The sequence below is a fragment of the Papaver somniferum genome, chromosome 10 (genome assembly GCF_003573695.1).
Source record: "Papaver somniferum cultivar HN1 chromosome 10, ASM357369v1, whole genome shotgun sequence".
Classification (NCBI taxonomy): domain Eukaryota; kingdom Viridiplantae; phylum Streptophyta; class Magnoliopsida; order Ranunculales; family Papaveraceae; genus Papaver; species Papaver somniferum.
The window spans coordinates 30884588-30901726 of NC_039367.1; the positions used below are offsets into that span (position 1 = coordinate 30884588).

Consider the following 17139-nt stretch of genomic DNA (forward strand, 5'->3'; position numbering starts at 1 on the left):
AATGTAGTTGAACCCTAACCAATATCACACTGATCAAGGTACAGTTGCGCTCCTTACGTCTTTGAATTCCAGCAGGACTCTACACACTTGATTCCCTTAGATGATCTCACCAACAACTAAGAGTTGCTACGACCCAAAGTCGATGACTTGATAAACCAATATGTCTCACACAGAAAAGTCTATTGAATAGATAAATCTGTCTCCCACAAATAAACTTATGAATTTTGTTCCGTCTTTTGATAAATCAATATGAACAAGAACCAATTGATATACCAGACTTATATTCCCGAAGAACAGCCTTGAAATATCAATCACATCATAATAATCTTAATCGTATGGCAGTGAAACAAGATATTCTGGAATCACAAACGATGAGACGAAAATGTTTGTGACTACTTTTTATCTTTCCTATAGGAGATTAAATCTTGAGCAAATCTTAGAGAAGATAGTACTCAATCACGATAGAAAACAGCAAGATCAGAACTTGCAACTACAGAGAAAATAGTTGGGTCTGGCTTCACAATCCCAATAAAGTCTTCAAGTCGTTAACCTACAGGGTTTTGTAAAAACCTAAGGTTAAAGGAGAATCGATTCTAGTCGCAACTAGTATCACACAGGAGGTGTGGGGATTAGGTTTCCCAATTGCTAGAGTTCTCCCTTATATAGTCTTCAAATCAGGGTTTGCAATCAATGCTACCTTGGTAACAAAGCATTTAATATTCACCGTTAGGTGAAAACCTATTAGACTCAAGCTAATATCTTTCAACTGTTAGATCGAACTTAGCTTGTTACACATAAATGAAAAGTGACTTCATTTAGATATGAGTAACCGTACCTAAATGTGTACACGTTTGTTAGCTCAATAATAGTTAACCGAAGTTAGCCATACGAGTACATTCATATCAACCTCATTCATCTTAACCATAACTAGTTCAAATTATCAAATGAAACTAGATATAGAGTTCTTCAATTGTTTATATTCTCATAGAAGTATACAAGACACAATTGAAGAAAAATCGATTTTGATTCACTCGAATCAAGTCATGAACATCATAGCCACGGTTTGCAAAAGATTGCATTCCTTATTATATAAATGTATTAGTTCATGAAAAAATCAATTTTAGAACATAATCCACTCAAGTATGCAAACGGGTACGCATACCTTAGTGGTCGGACTAAGTTTGGGTTCGCCAGTATGCGAATGGGTACGCATACCACCAAACTCAGTACAAATTCTCGGAACTGAACCTCACGCCAGTACGTATACCGGTATGCGTACAAGGTTCCTGGACTTTCACTAAACCAACCAGTACGCATACGGGTATGCATACCATGGTTCCCAGACTTGGATCACACATATGCGAGTACACATAGTGTACTTATATCCAATTTTTCTAAACTCTCATCTCAACCATTGAAACATTCTCGGAAGACGACAATAGTTGTCTCACACAAAATATTAGATTCAAAGCAATTTGAAAGTGATTGAATGATCAATACGAAACATTCTCAGAAGACGACAATAGTTGTCTCACACAAATCATGTAAGATGTTACCGGGAGATTTTCTCATGATCGTCTTTTGACTTTCGTCAAGAATATAAGATGAAATTGGTTAAAGCGAAAGCTTACCAACACATATTATCAAATGTACATAATTGAAGTCTATATACATATACGAGTTTCGTCTCAAATAGGAGATAGAGTAGATAGACTTTTGAGTGATGGATGAGTTCAAGTCTCCACATACCTTTTGTTGATGAAGTTCCAGAAGCTCCCCTTAGTAGTTCATCGTCTTCAATCGATGAACACCGTGAAGTCTAATGCTCAACTACACTTCTTATCCTAATCCGAGACTTAGCTATAAGTAGACTAGAAATCAAGACTTATAGTTTTGGCAACTAAACTTGAAAAACAAGCTTGAGATACTAACGCTTGCGAGTTTGACCGAGAAGTGCACTAACAATCTCCCTCTTTGTCAATTTTAGTGACAAAAATATCAATACATATGGATTATAAAATAAACAAACTTTGTAGCTTCTCATCCAAATGCTTGACTTCCTTGATTCTTCAACATTACACGAAATCTTCGTCACTTGCAAGTACTTCAGTGATTCTGAACGTGTTCAACTCAGCATCATTGTTGCTGAAGATCCATAGCTATAACAATGATAAAACAATTGCTCTTAATCATTGTTATACAGTGTCATAGTATTATTACACAACATCAAAGTCCAATTGTATCACAACTTTGACAACAATATTATGATGATATGTATCACTCCCCCTTAGTCAATACTTCATCACTCATGAAAACCACTCCCCCTTACATAATGATCCGTAAACCATATGTATTTGTAGTGTGAACTGCACATTAATTCTCCCTCTTTTTGTCAATATAAATTTGCAAAGGTACAAAAACTAGTGGGATCCTAATGAAATTTCCATAGAGATACTTCATGACCAAAATAGAACATATCAACTTTGTTTCGATGATTTCACATAGCCGAAACTAGTGTATTCATCAAGGAGTTTATAAGGATACAAGAAAACTCCTACAATATTCCACAGCCGCACTCCCCACAAAGATTTGGAAGTTAAGCACAAGTTCAATTAAGAAATCTCCCCAATAAAATATCATTCCCGAAAGAACAACAAGAGTGATCTTACTTTCACAAGAAAAGAAGGATTTCTTTGGATATTAACAAACCACATGAAATATGAATTTGTATCCAAAATACTCAATTAAATTAATCACAACAGAACCCATGATTAATTTAATCGGAAATGCTCACATAAGAGGACTTAGGGAGCCGCACAGTATTTACACAAATATGTGGATCAGGGAAAGACCAATACTGCGGAATATTCAAAGATTCATTCTATTTTTCGTTAATATTTGCATAGAGACATGTAATAGACTTAATCTTTGTAAACAAAAGTTCATCATATCTTCCATCAATATTTTCATAGTGGCATAAGAGGCTTAACTTTTGTTGTCAAAAGTTCATTCTATCTTTTATAAGTATTTGCATAAAGACATATGGTAGTCTTAACTTTAGAGCAATTATGGGACAATCATAGTTCATGGACGCAAACACACATATCCCGTAACAAGTTGAAATATATAAAACCATAAAGATTAATACTGGAAAATCATCTTCCAAATAAACTTTAGAATTTAAATAAATAAATCTAAAAACATTGCAAGATGAAAATCGTTGGAAATAGCTATGTGTACTCACAATAATTGTTATTCCAAACCCTAGTTATCCTTCTTAAAACACAAGAATAAATTCTCATAAGAAGTTTCCTAGACATTAAAAAAAATCAAGTTTCTTTGATAACATCGTACCTCTGAAAGGGTCTGTCATAAAGGTATCACTGATATCCTTGATTCTTTGACCGTAGAGACTCCATGTTCATGAGTTAGAACATTAACTTTCCAGTCAACAATACAGACAAGATTCCTAGCTTTGACACAGTCCATGATGAGTTTCTTCTGATTCCTGATCAAGATCTTTTGATTATCAAGGATTTTGGTATGACCATTAATAAGCTGATTTATTTTCATTTGAAGATTTGCAAATTCGATGTTAGAGTCATTCTGAAAAAGAATTAAATCCTTGACAGATTCTCCAATCCAGGAGTTATACTCTTTCCTTTTAATCATCTTTTTCAGGACAAGTTCTTGAACAGAATCGCGTCCTTTAAAGTCTTCTTCCATCTCAAGATTCACCACTTCTTGATGTCTTGAGGAGTTCTCCATTCCCTTTTTTTTTAATTTTTAGGGAAGCAAAAAAATATATAAATATGTTTACAAACAAGAGAAGGATACCATTGTTGTGGAAACCCTAAAACTCCCAAGAAAGACACGGACGTTCATGGACTAGATGAGAAAGGTAAGTGGATCAGAAAAGATCCAAGAAAAAGGAAATACTCTCTGTTTTCAAATATTTCTCACCATAATAGCTCAATAAATAGAATATTTAATCAGATCATAAAGAAAAGATATACTAATTACAAGAAGTTAAGAAATGACTCAACCTTCACATAACAGGAAAACAACAAAATCAAACACAAGAAAAATGGTAATCAACAGTAGACTTGAGCATCTCGCAAATGTAATCCTTGCAACTCTCAAGTTAGATACAAGGGTGAAAATACCTAGAGACAGGTAGCAAAGTGAAATGTAATCCCACCAATGAGTATTGAGAGATGAGTTGTGAATACCATCTGAGAATTTGAACCTAGTATTTCTTACCTTCCTTCGGTTATTTCTTATTCCAGAAGAATTTGACATAACCTTTTTAAAAAATCCATCAGAGGGATTTTTCTGAGGATTAAGTCTAGGACCTCTAGAAATTGGTTCCATAGGATTATAAGAGAGAGGTCTCCACCTTCTAGACTTAGATCTACAGACTTGTTCTCATAAATACTGGGAATGTGTATTTTAGTGGTGTAAGAATTTGCACCATGAGGAGAAACACGATCACTATAGAGATTTCAAGATGAGTAACCATTGAAATCCATTTTATGAGAGTTCTGGGTTTCTGTAGGAATGAAATCCATTGTAGAGGTCGTCAGACAATTTACTCCGTCGACTGTAAAAATAAGTATATTTTGAAGATCAGAAATCTGTTTCTTTCTATCAAAACAATGTTGAACATAGTGATTCTTTTTCCCACAGAAAGAACAGTTTCGTGGAAGAGAAACATTGGACTGAACCTGTTCTAAATTCATATCCCTATTAGAATACTGCAAGTTATGTAAACACTTCCTAGCAGGAACTTCCTTTGGAGAACTTTTCTTCATATATTGTAATTTTGTCTGAGAATTAGTGATAGACCCAAAAGAGTTTCTCATTAAAAAAGTGTTTTCCTTTTTCAAGGATTTACACTATTTTTGGGATAGAAGAAGGGAAGTAACCAATTTCTCTTTTTCAACACGAAGGTTGTCCAGATCTGATGAATGATTCTTGATCACACGTTTTTCTCTAATTGAATCTTCTTTAACAATATCCTCAAGAGTACTAATCTTTTCACGCTGTAGAGTAGTTTCTTGAACAAGTTTTTCATTGTTAGAGAAGGACTCAATGATGCTATAGAGTTCCCGTTCTCGACCAAGAGACTTCTCAAGTTCATCAATAAGCTGATCATGTTTTTCTTCAAGAGATTTTATCTTAGCATCTTGAAAAATAATAGAATCAGCTGTAATTTTTTGATTTCTGGTAAGTTCCATTTCAGTTTTATACATGGAGCTAAATGTCTTATCAGAGGAAATGTAGAATCTGATAGCAAAAAATTCCTACCTCGGGATTCAGAAGAATCAGCAAAGGAGTTATCCTTTGAGGTAAGCCCAACACATCTGACATAGTTAAAACTTTTAGGACTTATTACAATGCGTGCGAGTTTGAGATACACAACTATCCACACAAATCAGAGAAACACAGAATTATAAGGTCTTAAACGTGTTTGCCTACTTTGATACCAATTGAAAAAGCGGGGGTCTAACAACCACACCCAATATTTCGGTTAGCAATCTGTATGGACTAACTTCAGTATACTTTCAAGAGAATCAACTACACAGTCAGACTCAATCTTAAGAAAAGTATATCAAAGAGTTATATTTCAATTTCTCAATTCAATCGGCAATCAAACAAATAGGAATTTGCGAGCCCGATTGAATATAAGAAATAACTTGGACGATATCAAAAAACAGTATCCAAGTGTGAATCAATTTAATCAACATTCAAAGGTTGGATTCACAATTGACTGAACTTACGTATAACCTGTGACATTTCAATTATATAAGAAAAATATAATGCGGAGAAGAAATAACACAGACACCAGAACTTTTGGTAACGAGAAAACCGCAAATTCATAAAAACCTCGGGACCTAGTCTAGATTTGAACACCGTACTGTATTAAGCCGCTACAGACACTAGCCTACTCCAAGTTAACTTCGGACTGGAATGTAGTTAAGCCATAACCAATCTCACACTAATAAAGGTAAATTTGCTCTCCTTATATCTCTGAACACCAGCATGATTCTACGCACTTGATTCCCCTAGCTGATCTCACCCACAACTAAGAGTTGCAACGAACCAAAGTCGAAGACTTGATAAACCAATCTGTCTCACACACAAAATTTTATTGAATAGATAAATTTGTCTCCCACAGATAAACCTATGAGTTTTGTTCTGTATTTTGATAAATCAAGGTGAACAGGAACCAATTGATATACCGGACTTATATTCCCGAAGAACAGCCTAGAATTATCAATCACCTCACAATAATCTTAATCGCATGGTAGCAAAACAAGATATTGTGGAATCACAAACGATGAGACAAAGATGTTTGTGACTTCTTTTTATCTTGCCTATCGGAGATTAAATCTCGAGCAAATCTTAGAGAAGATAGTACTCAATCACGATAGTAGGTTCTCGGACTTCTCAAACCAACAGGTACGCACACGGGTATGCATACTATGGTTCCGGGACATGGATCACATATATGCAAGAGTACATAACATGTTTGTAATCCAATGTTGGTTAAGTGTTCTAAACTCTTATTTCAATCATTTAACCTTTCTTAGAGGATTACAATAGCCGTTTTCACACACTATTAGCATCAAAGCAATTTTCAAGTTATTGAAATAATCATAACGAAACATTCCAACTCTACGCCAAATCATTGTATCACGCAAACCATGTAAGATGTTACTCGGCGATTTTCACATGATCATCTTTTGAATTTCGTCAAGAATTTAAGATGATCTTGGTTGAATCGAAAGCTTACCAACACATATTTCTAGAAATATGTAAGCGAGTTAAACTCAGCTGGAAATATCAAATATGCATAATCAAAAAAATATATCGTAATACGACTTATGTCTCAATAAAGGAGTTAGAGTAGAAATAGACTTTCCAAGTGATAGATGAGTTTTAGTCTCTACATACCTTTTGTTGATGAAGTTCCACAAGATTTCCTTAGTAGTTCTTTGTCTTCAATTGATGAACGTCGTGAAGTTTAATGCTCAACTACACAATCTATCCTAATCCGAGACATCACTATAAGTAGACTAGAAATCAAGACTTATAGTTTTGATCACTAACATTGATAAACAAGCTTGAGATAGCAACGCTTGCGAGTTCGACCGGGCAGTGCTATAATAATCTCCCCCTTTGTCAATTTTAGTGACAAAACTATCAATGCATATGGATTACAAAATAAATAGTCTTTGTAGCTTCTCATCCAAATGTATGATCTCCTTGGTTCTTCAACATTACTCGAAATGTTCGTCACTTCCAAGTACTCCAATGATTCCAAATGCGTTCCGTTAGAGCACTGCTCGGTCAAACTCGCAAGAGTTGCTATATCAAGCTTGTTTGTCAAGTTTAGTTGCCAAAACTATAAGTATTGATTTCTAGTCTACTAATAGCTAAGTCTCAGACTAGGATAGAAAGTGTAGTTGAGCTCTAGACTCCACGGTATTCATCATGCAAAGACGAAGAACTACTCAAGGAACTGGTGGAACTTCATCGACAAAAAGGTATGTGGAGAATTGAACTTATCTATCACTCAAAAGTATACTTTTTCTCCTATCTTGAGACAAAAGTCGTATTGCTATATAGACTATGATTATACACATGTCCTACTTCGAGCTGAGAGTTTAGAATACATAACCATGGTTGGATATAAACATTGTGAGACAACTCATAAGTGTGTAAGTCCAATATCCTTGAACCAAAGTATGCGTACTTTGTTGCTCAGGATAACCGGAACTAAAGTCCGCCTACCAGTACGCGCACTGCCGGGAAGTTCACGTCCCGTGAATTTCTGCTGGAATTTGTGAACTGAAAAAAACTTAATCCGGGTACTTAAGTCTACGTACCAGTATGCGTAATTAAGTGGATTATTTTCTAAAAAACGGTTTAATTCGTGAACTAATACATTTATATATTAAGGAATGCAATCTTTGCAAACCGTGGCTATAATGTTCATGAATTGATTCGAGTGAATTAAAATTGTTTTTGTTTATATTGTGTCTTGTATATTTCAATGAGATCTAAGTAATTGAACAACTCTATAACTAGTTCATTTGAGTCATTTGAACTAGTTATGGTAAAGAAGAATAAGGTTGATATGAAAGTGCTCATATGGATAACCAATGGTTAATTACCATTGAACCGACGGTTTGTACACGTTTAGGTACGGTTACTCAAACCTAAATGAAGTTACGTTTCATGTGTGTATAAGCTAAGTTTGATCTAACGATTGAAAGATATTAGCTTCAACCTAATCAGGTTTTCATCTAACAGTGAATATTGAATGCTTTGTTACCAAGGTAACTTAGATTGCAAACCCTGATTTGAAGACTATATAAAAGAGAACTCTAACAACTGGGAAACCTAATCCCCACACCTCCTGTGTGATACTAGTTGTAAGCTAGAGTCGATTCTCCCTTAACCTTAGGTTTCTATATAGACCATGTAGGTTAAAGACTTGAAGACTTCATTGGGATTGTCAAGCCAGACCTAACTATCTTTTATATAGTTGCGTGATCTGATCTTGCCGTTTCTATCGTATTTGAGTATACTCGTAAGGATTGGCTTGATATTAATTTCTTTGATAGGGAAATAGAAAAGTAGTCACAAACATCTTCGTCTCATCGTTTGTGATTCCACAATATCTTGTTTCGCTACCATACGATTAATATTATTGTGAGGTGATTAATATTTCTAAGCTGTTCTTCGGGAATATAAGTCCGGTATATCAATTGGTTCTTGTTCATCTTGATTTATCAAAATACGGAACAAAATTCATAGGTTTATCTGTGGGAGACAGATTTATCTATTCAATAGACTTTTATGTGTGGGACAAATTGGTTTATCAAGTCTCCGACTTTGGGTCGTAGCAACTCTTAGTTGTGGGTGAGATCAGCTAAGGGAATCAAGTGCGTAGAATCCTTGTGGGCTTCAGAGACGTAAGGAGTGCAACTGTACCTTGATTAATGTGAGATTGGTAAGGGCTCAACTAAATTCCAGTCCGAAGTTAACTTGGAGTAGGCTAGTGTCTGTAACGTCTTAGCACAATGTGGTGTTCAAATCTGGACTAGGTTCCGGGGTTTTTCTGCATTTGCAGTTTCCTCGTTAACAAAACTTCTGGTGTCTGTGTTATTTCTTTTTCGCATTATATTTTGTTATATAATTAAAATATCACAGGTTGTGAGTTGAACCGATCAATTGGGAAATCCAACCTTTGGTTGTTGATTGAAATTGATTGATCCTTGAATATTGGTCTTTGGTACCGTTCAAGTGATTTCTCTTGTATTCAGTTACACTCGCAGATTTCTATTTGCTTGAGTAAGTATTGAATCGAGAAATTGAGATATAACTCTTTGATATACTTTTTATTAAGATTGAGTCTGACTGTCTAGTTGATTCTCTTAAAAGTATATTGGAGTTTGTCCATACAGATTGCTAAGAGAAATTTTGGGTGTGGTTGTTAGACCCCCGCTTTTTCACGTTTAACTTAGAATCATAGTTGTTGAAGATCCGTAGCTATAACACTGAGAAAACAGTTGCTCCCAATCATTGTTATACAATGTCATAGTATCATTACACAACATCAAAGTTCAATTGTATCACAACTTTGACAACAATACTATGGTGATATGTATCACTCCGCCTTAGTCAATACTTCATCTCAAAATGAAAACTACCCCTCTTACATAATGATTCGTAAACCATATGTATTTGTAGTGTGAACTACACATTAATTCTCCCCCTTTTTGTCAAAATAAATTGGAAAAGGTACGAAAACTATTGGGATCCTCATGAAATTTTCATAGAGATACTTCATGACCAAAAGAGAACAACATACCAACTTGTTTCGATAATTTCGCACTCCCCACAAATATTTGGCAATTAAATACAAGTTCAAATAAGAACTCTCCCCCATAAATTGTCATTCCTGAAAGAACAACAAGAGAGTCCTTACTTTTACAAGAAAAGAAGGATTTATTTGGACATTAACAAATCACATGAAACATGAATTTGTATCCAAAAAATTTAAATTGAATTAAGCACAAGGAAAACGATCAATTCAGTTGGTCATGCTCAACATAAGATAACTTATGGAGCAACACAGTACATACACAAATATGTGGATCAGGGAAACACCAATACTGCGGAATAATCAAAGATTCATTCTATTTTTCATCACTATTTGCACAATAACATCTAATAGATATAATCTTTGAAAACAAAAGTTCATCCTATCTTCCATCAATATTTGCATAATGATATAATAGGCTTAACTTTTGTAGTCAAAAGTCCATTCTATTTTTTATCAATACTTTCATACCGACATATAATAGAGTTACCTTTTAAAAAATATGGGACAGTCAAGGTTCATAGATGTAAACAACATATCCCATAATAATTTTCAATATATGTTAGAGCATTGCGCGGTCGAACTAGCGTGCGTTGACATCTCAAGCATGTTTGTCAATGTTAGTGATCAAAACTATAAGTCTTGATTTCTAGTCTACTTATAGCTAAGTCTTGGACTAGGATAGAAAGTGCAGTTGAGCTCAAGACTCCATGGCGATCATCATACAAAGACGAAGAACTACTCAAGGAACTGGTGGAACTTCGTCGACTAAAAGGTATGTGGAGACTTGAACTTATCTATCACTCAAAAGTCTATCTACACTATCTCCTATCTTGAGAAAAAAGTTGTTTTTCTATATAGACTTTGACTATACACATTTTTTATTTCGAGCCAATTTTATCTTGCTTATCCATTTCTCGAAATATGTGTCGGTAAGCTTTCGCTTTGGCCAAGTTCATCTTTATTAGTGACGAAAGTCATATTAAGTTTCAATTACTTGAAAATTGCTTTGACGAAAAATAGTGTGTGAACAACAACTATATAACATCCTCTAAGAATGTTTCAATGATTGAAATGAGAGTTTAAATTATATAACCATGGTTGGATAAGCACTGTGTGGTAACTCTGAAAAGAAGAGGGTACCCAAATTTACCTCAATCTAAAACTTTTCCACCTATAAGTCCTTTCTTCCGAAAGTGATTGTCTATGGACTGAGTCGAGACAATATAACTAATTGGTATCAAACTTCGAGTGATCATCTATAGATACGAGATCGAGACAATACAATCAACGAAGTGTGTTTACTTAATATTATATTCGGACTTAACCAAACTCTAAGAGATAACTTGTCAAGTAAATAGGAATTAACGTTTGTGTATTTTACTTCTAATTATAATAAAAAAATTATAATTGCGGAAATATAAAAGTAAAAGACACAACAAGATTTTGTTAACGAGGAAATCGCAAATGTAGAAAAACCCCGGGACCTAGTCCAGATTGAATAATCTCAGAATTAAGCCGCTATACAAAATCTAAACCAACTTCGTATAGTTGAGAGCAAGCAACTAACCCTCTAGTTCACTTAGTTTCCTCAGTATCCCTGCGCCTCCAACTTCCAATAAGTCACACACTTTGAACAATTCCTTTGGTTCGTATTCCAAACAGTAAAGGAACAACAAATATGTTCGTTAACAACTCTTTTCAACCAAGTGATATGAGTCTGACAAAGGCTCTCTCGTTTATCACATAAACACCTTTGTCGGGTCCTTGATTTCTTTCTTACCAATCACCATAGTGATTGTATGCCTTCACTACACCAAAACATCCGATTTGGGACGGGTATATGCGTTGCAATGTATTTCACCAACGCGTATATCCGTTGGGAATATGCGTTGCAAATGTTTTGCAACGGTCCTCAGGGACAATTATTTTGTGCAACGAATATAAACGTTGGTCAATCGGTTTACCAACGTTGATGAGTGACGGATTCTTTAATTTTGTGCAACGCTTACAATAATTTAGGCAACGTATTATTACAATTTGAGCAACACTGATATACGTTCCAAACCCGTTTATAGGTGAAAAAAATTCTGACGATAATTCCAGGTAAAATAAATAAATACCGACGACAATTCCGGCAGATTTCTGCACCTGAATATATATTCAGCACCTTCATATACCATTGTAGATCAACTAAAAGACCCAATTTTTTATATGAACATATGGTTGGTCATCACAATCCATCAAGATATTATTATTTCATAAGAATACCTTCAGTTGTTTACATATACGTTGTGTCAGAAGTACCAATGGTGGAAGAGCATTAAAATTAATATCCTGCAGAGTAGAAGACAGAATTATATGGAAGTTAAATTTAATGGTAAATTCAGTGTCGTAATGAGAGATAACACAGTATACACATGCAACTTTGTTATATTACTGGGGAAAGAGTTATTATTGTTGAAAGCACACAACATCTGGAGATCAAATAGCAGCCACTGAGCATACTGTTTAAAATGCACTTGCAATTGTATAAATATATCTATCTAGGAACTGCCACTTTGATAATGAGTTTGATTGGGAGTATGATATTCAAAATGATACCTCTGCACAGGATCCTGTACTTCAGTAATAAGCTTCCCACTTTATGGACATGATATTCAAAATGCTGGTCAGGTGCTAGTCATTATGATATCATCCTGCTTGTCACCAGGCCTTGGCTGACCTCCAAGGTGAATATTCTGCCGAGGAGCGATTGAGAGTGTCAAGTATATAAAAGTGAAAGAAAAAAACAGAAATAAAAAATCTGAATAATCCTAAGTGCGGCACTTGTGGTTCTCTATGTTAGTAACTAAAATGTTATTATTCATTGGCATTATTTATGTATGTTTGACCTGATTTACTAAACATTAACTTAGATCAATTCAATTTGAATCTATCCGAAGCAAATCAGATAGAACTTTAGACTTCTCCGCACATTAGCTAAAGCATCAAGTTTATGTGAAATGGTGAGACGAGAGACATTAATATAAGAAACTCTGCAACTGTACATGTTTAATTTTGATTTCTTGCACTTCCACACATTCACTGAAAAAAATTCTAGATAGTTAGATGCTTTTGATACGAGTTAAAGAACGGAAAAACTGGTTGAATTCAACTAATGACAATGTTAAAACTTAGGTAAATAAATATAGAAGTCTGGTTACTGCACATTCAATCAGTCTGATCATACGGTTTTAATAAATTAATAGCATACTGAAAACTTGGATTTAAAAAGAAACAAGAAACATAAATACCTCGATAAATGAACTTCCTTCAGGATTTTTTATATCACACATCCAAAAATACGAATGGCTACTGGGGAGGCTATCATCACTAATTTTCAGGTTTCCTAAAGCAGACTTTATGCTGAAGGAAGACGGGAACACCTGCGGAACACAAAATTAAATATGTAAAACTAAAAAAAGCACAAAGTTAAGGATCTGGACTCAAGAATAGATGATAACTCAAGTGAAATTTCTGAACACCTGCATACTTTTTGTGATAACGTAGCAAGCCGAGTTCCATTTTCATTCATCAATAAAATTTCTGCACGTGCCATATTCAATGTCAAATAAAAGATAACTCTAGATTTTCCTTTCCCGAGCAGTCCTTTCATGACAAATCTGGGATAAATCCTCCCTAGAACTCTCCTGGGGTAGAACTGCAGACTTCTCATTAAAATCATCAGAACAATTACCAGAAATGTTAACAGCAGCCACAAAATCAATAATCGCAAGAACTGTTGGTCTATTACAAAAAAATGACAAGGTACCCAGGGTCACCTCCACCTACACAGAAGAGGTATGCTAGTCAGTTACAAGCATATTTAAGTGGTGGCAGAAGTTCAAACAAAAAGATGGAGTGGTCACCCGCTTGTCAATATTATTATAGAGTGAAGAGTTCAAATCACAGATAACTATCTGAGCTTTGAAAAAATTATCCAAAGCTTCAGTTATGGAGTCTGCTGTTTCTTCCTGACGCTCATAATCAGGAAGCAAGCCAGAAACACGACAAAAGCTGGGAGGTTTAAGAAGAGGTTTGCGACTCTTATTTCCACGGGTTTGGGCAGGGCTGTCAATGACATCGCCCAAACTATCAGATGCCTTAAAAAAGCTTTCCTCTCCTTCGTACTGAGTTAGCTCATTGATGCTATAGATTCAAATGCATACCTTTCAAAAACAAATAAAGATAGGAACACCGGCTGGTTAGCATGGAATTGAACAACAACTCTTCAATACTCCACAAGTAATTGAACTGCAATCACCACATCAGACTTGAAACATCATCCCGATATATAGAAAAACAGTTTTTTGTAGAGAACCCTTACCAGTAAGAATGATAGAAGATCTATGTCAAGAACTGGTACCAAAATGGTGCAAGGAAACCTGTTACCTGGCAAAGAAAAGAAAAGAGCAACTCCATATTATATGACAGGAGTATACCAACCTTCTCCCTCTTCCTTTATCCGGGCTTGGGACCGGCAACGCATTCGCATTGGCGGAGTTAAAAAGGTTTGACATTAAAATGAACAAGAAACAAAATATATATAAACTCCATTAATAAAATGGAAAATTAGATATCACATTTTAAGGAAAAAAATGTACACACAAAACATGTTTAAGACCACTTCTAAGATACTCAAAGGAACCAACTTGAAATTACTCACTCGTGCCAGACGTAATACTCGCTTTCCTCTGTTCCATTCTCAACTGTAGTAGATTCACCTGGCACCAAAAAGGACATCGACATGAGTACAACCCAGCGGGAATTTACATATCAACGTTATCAGTTACAAATTATAGCTAAAATAAGAAAATGGTAAATTAGATATCACCTCAAAATATTTTAAGGAAAGCAAAGTATGAATGGTATAAAAGCGACGTATATATTCATATGGGATTGTTAAATGTGATCCCATACCCTAAGAGGCATTATGAAATATGGCGACTAAGAGGAAACCTCTTGTTTAATACAGCAATGTTCACATACCAACAAGGAAAACAAACAATCCAGGGAATTGTTGTCAAAAATGTGCACAATCTTACTTCAACTGCTTAGTGAATACTGAATAGTAACGATAACATGTGATGCACATGATAGGACTCTTCAAATCCCTCCCATTTGAGGACATACACCAAGAATATGGTGATGTGGTTCACATAAAATTTGTCGAAATTACAATTTAGAGAATAATCGATAATAATTCCTATGAACAAGTAACAAGACCAACAAACTAGAGATGCCATCCCAAAATAATTCCTACATGCAGAACACATAATGCATATGACCTAAGACAAAAGTTCAAACGTAATAATTTCCCATCTATCCACTATGGATTACTGCATAACAAAGCAAAATGTTCATTTTACCTCCTGCTATACGATTCAGAAAGCAGAGGTCAAGGGAAGGTTCAAAGCAAAACTTCAATATACTCCACATGAGATGCAAGCTTTACAAAAAGAGTCCTTAGAGTTGAACCAGATGCATCAAGGATGGCATTATCAGATCATGGTGTACTAACCCATAAATTCATCAACCAAATTCAGTTAAATTGTACTAATGAAGCATCAAAAAATGACCTGGAACAGTTCATTCAGAACATGGATTTGAGGCTTTTTGGATTGACAAATTCATACATGAAAGCCTTCACATCTTGGATCTCTGAACCATAAAACTATGAGATAAAATAAATCAACTAGCATTTAACAAAAGATTGCAACATCCCATTACGCAATTCTATCAAATTAAGAGGATAGCTTAGGGAATATGTGGCAGTGATATTAATGGCAGACCCACAAAGGCTAGAACTATACATTTGCGTATTCGAAGATATGTTAATTAAGCTTAATGTGTAACAAGATTCAAGGCTTAAGCCTCCAACTACTGTGTGGAGTTTAATTCAGCACAATTCTATTCAAGGCTACAAAACCATAATATAAGTAAAAGTCTAAATAGATCCATGTGCATCTATATACAGTGGCATTTAGGCGACGAAATAAGTCTCCAAACTAATCCCATACAGTTAAAATATGCCCGGTAGCTAAGCATACATAAAAATGACTACACAGGAATTTACACCATCCTAGAAACTATAATGTACACCGACCGAAAGTTCCGAGAAAGCATAGCCTAAATCCCATTGAGTGGTAATCTTATCACTGCAAATTAAGTCGCATAATTAATGGAAAAATAGAACACAAACAAAATGCAGAAGTAATTTAGATAGGCTCTCCACCAAGGATAATGTCAAGAGTCTCGTACTTCATTTTTTGAATGAAACTAAAACCCCTAACTTCAAAACACCAAAACAACTTCAATAAACACATTAAACTGAAATCTGAATACACCCGTACTTTAAAATTACATGTAAATCTGTACATGCAATAGGACTCAACTTCACAGAGTTAGGTCAAGAAATAGATCAGAAAACAACCAACAAAATCAAAATTAAACAACAGTACTAGTAAATAATGGTTTATACCCGATGATAATCCACTATCAGATGAATTGATTTCGGATTTCATGAACGATTCTAGGTTTAGGAATTTTTTAGGGTTCTAGAGAATATATCGATTCCAGATTTTGATTATGTAAACGCAGGTTTTGATTTGTTAGTAAAGCTCAAGAGATTTTGGATTTGATTGTGAATCTGAGAGAAAACGAGATTTTCGTCTCGAGGGTTTTGGTGAGGGTTCCCGTTCTCTGAAAGATATAAAAAACGAGAGAGAGAATGAGAGTAATAAAAAAAAGAAACTGGGATTAAATAAAAAAAAATTGAGATTAAATGAGAAAAGACTACTAAAAGCCCATGGAAATGGCCGATGTTACAATTACAAAATTACCGTCGATGCCCAACGTTTTTATACGTTTAAAAATGTTGCTCGATTAATTTTATTTAATAAACCAATATTATTTATTTTGACCAACGTATTTTTGGGTGTGCAACGTATATTGACGTTGCGCACTTGTGCAATGCCAATATCTGTTGCACACCTCCGAAACTGATTATGTTGGAAAATGCAGGATATGGTGTAGTGCATAAGCAATCAACACTTTTGATCTCAAAGAAGTGTGTTGATGCCGATCTACACAACTATCTAATCAGTCGATTATCACAAGGATAAATCGGATTATAGTCGGATCCCTTTCTAGCCGAAATAAGTATTGTGCACACCAAAGATTATGAACCCAAAAAGTCT

The 17139-nt window shown here is 34.9% G+C and overlaps 1 long non-coding RNA gene across 1 annotated transcript; it reads right to left on the minus strand.

The window, feature by feature from the left end:
- Positions 1 to 14465: 14465 nt before the first annotated feature.
- Positions 14466 to 16669, minus strand: LOC113316889. Its single transcript, XR_003343059.1, has 2 exons — positions 16422 to 16669; positions 14466 to 14664 (listed from the first exon to the last, which is right to left on the minus strand). It is a non-coding gene; the product is annotated as an uncharacterized LOC113316889 (long non-coding RNA).
- Positions 16670 to 17139: the final 470 nt, after the last annotated feature.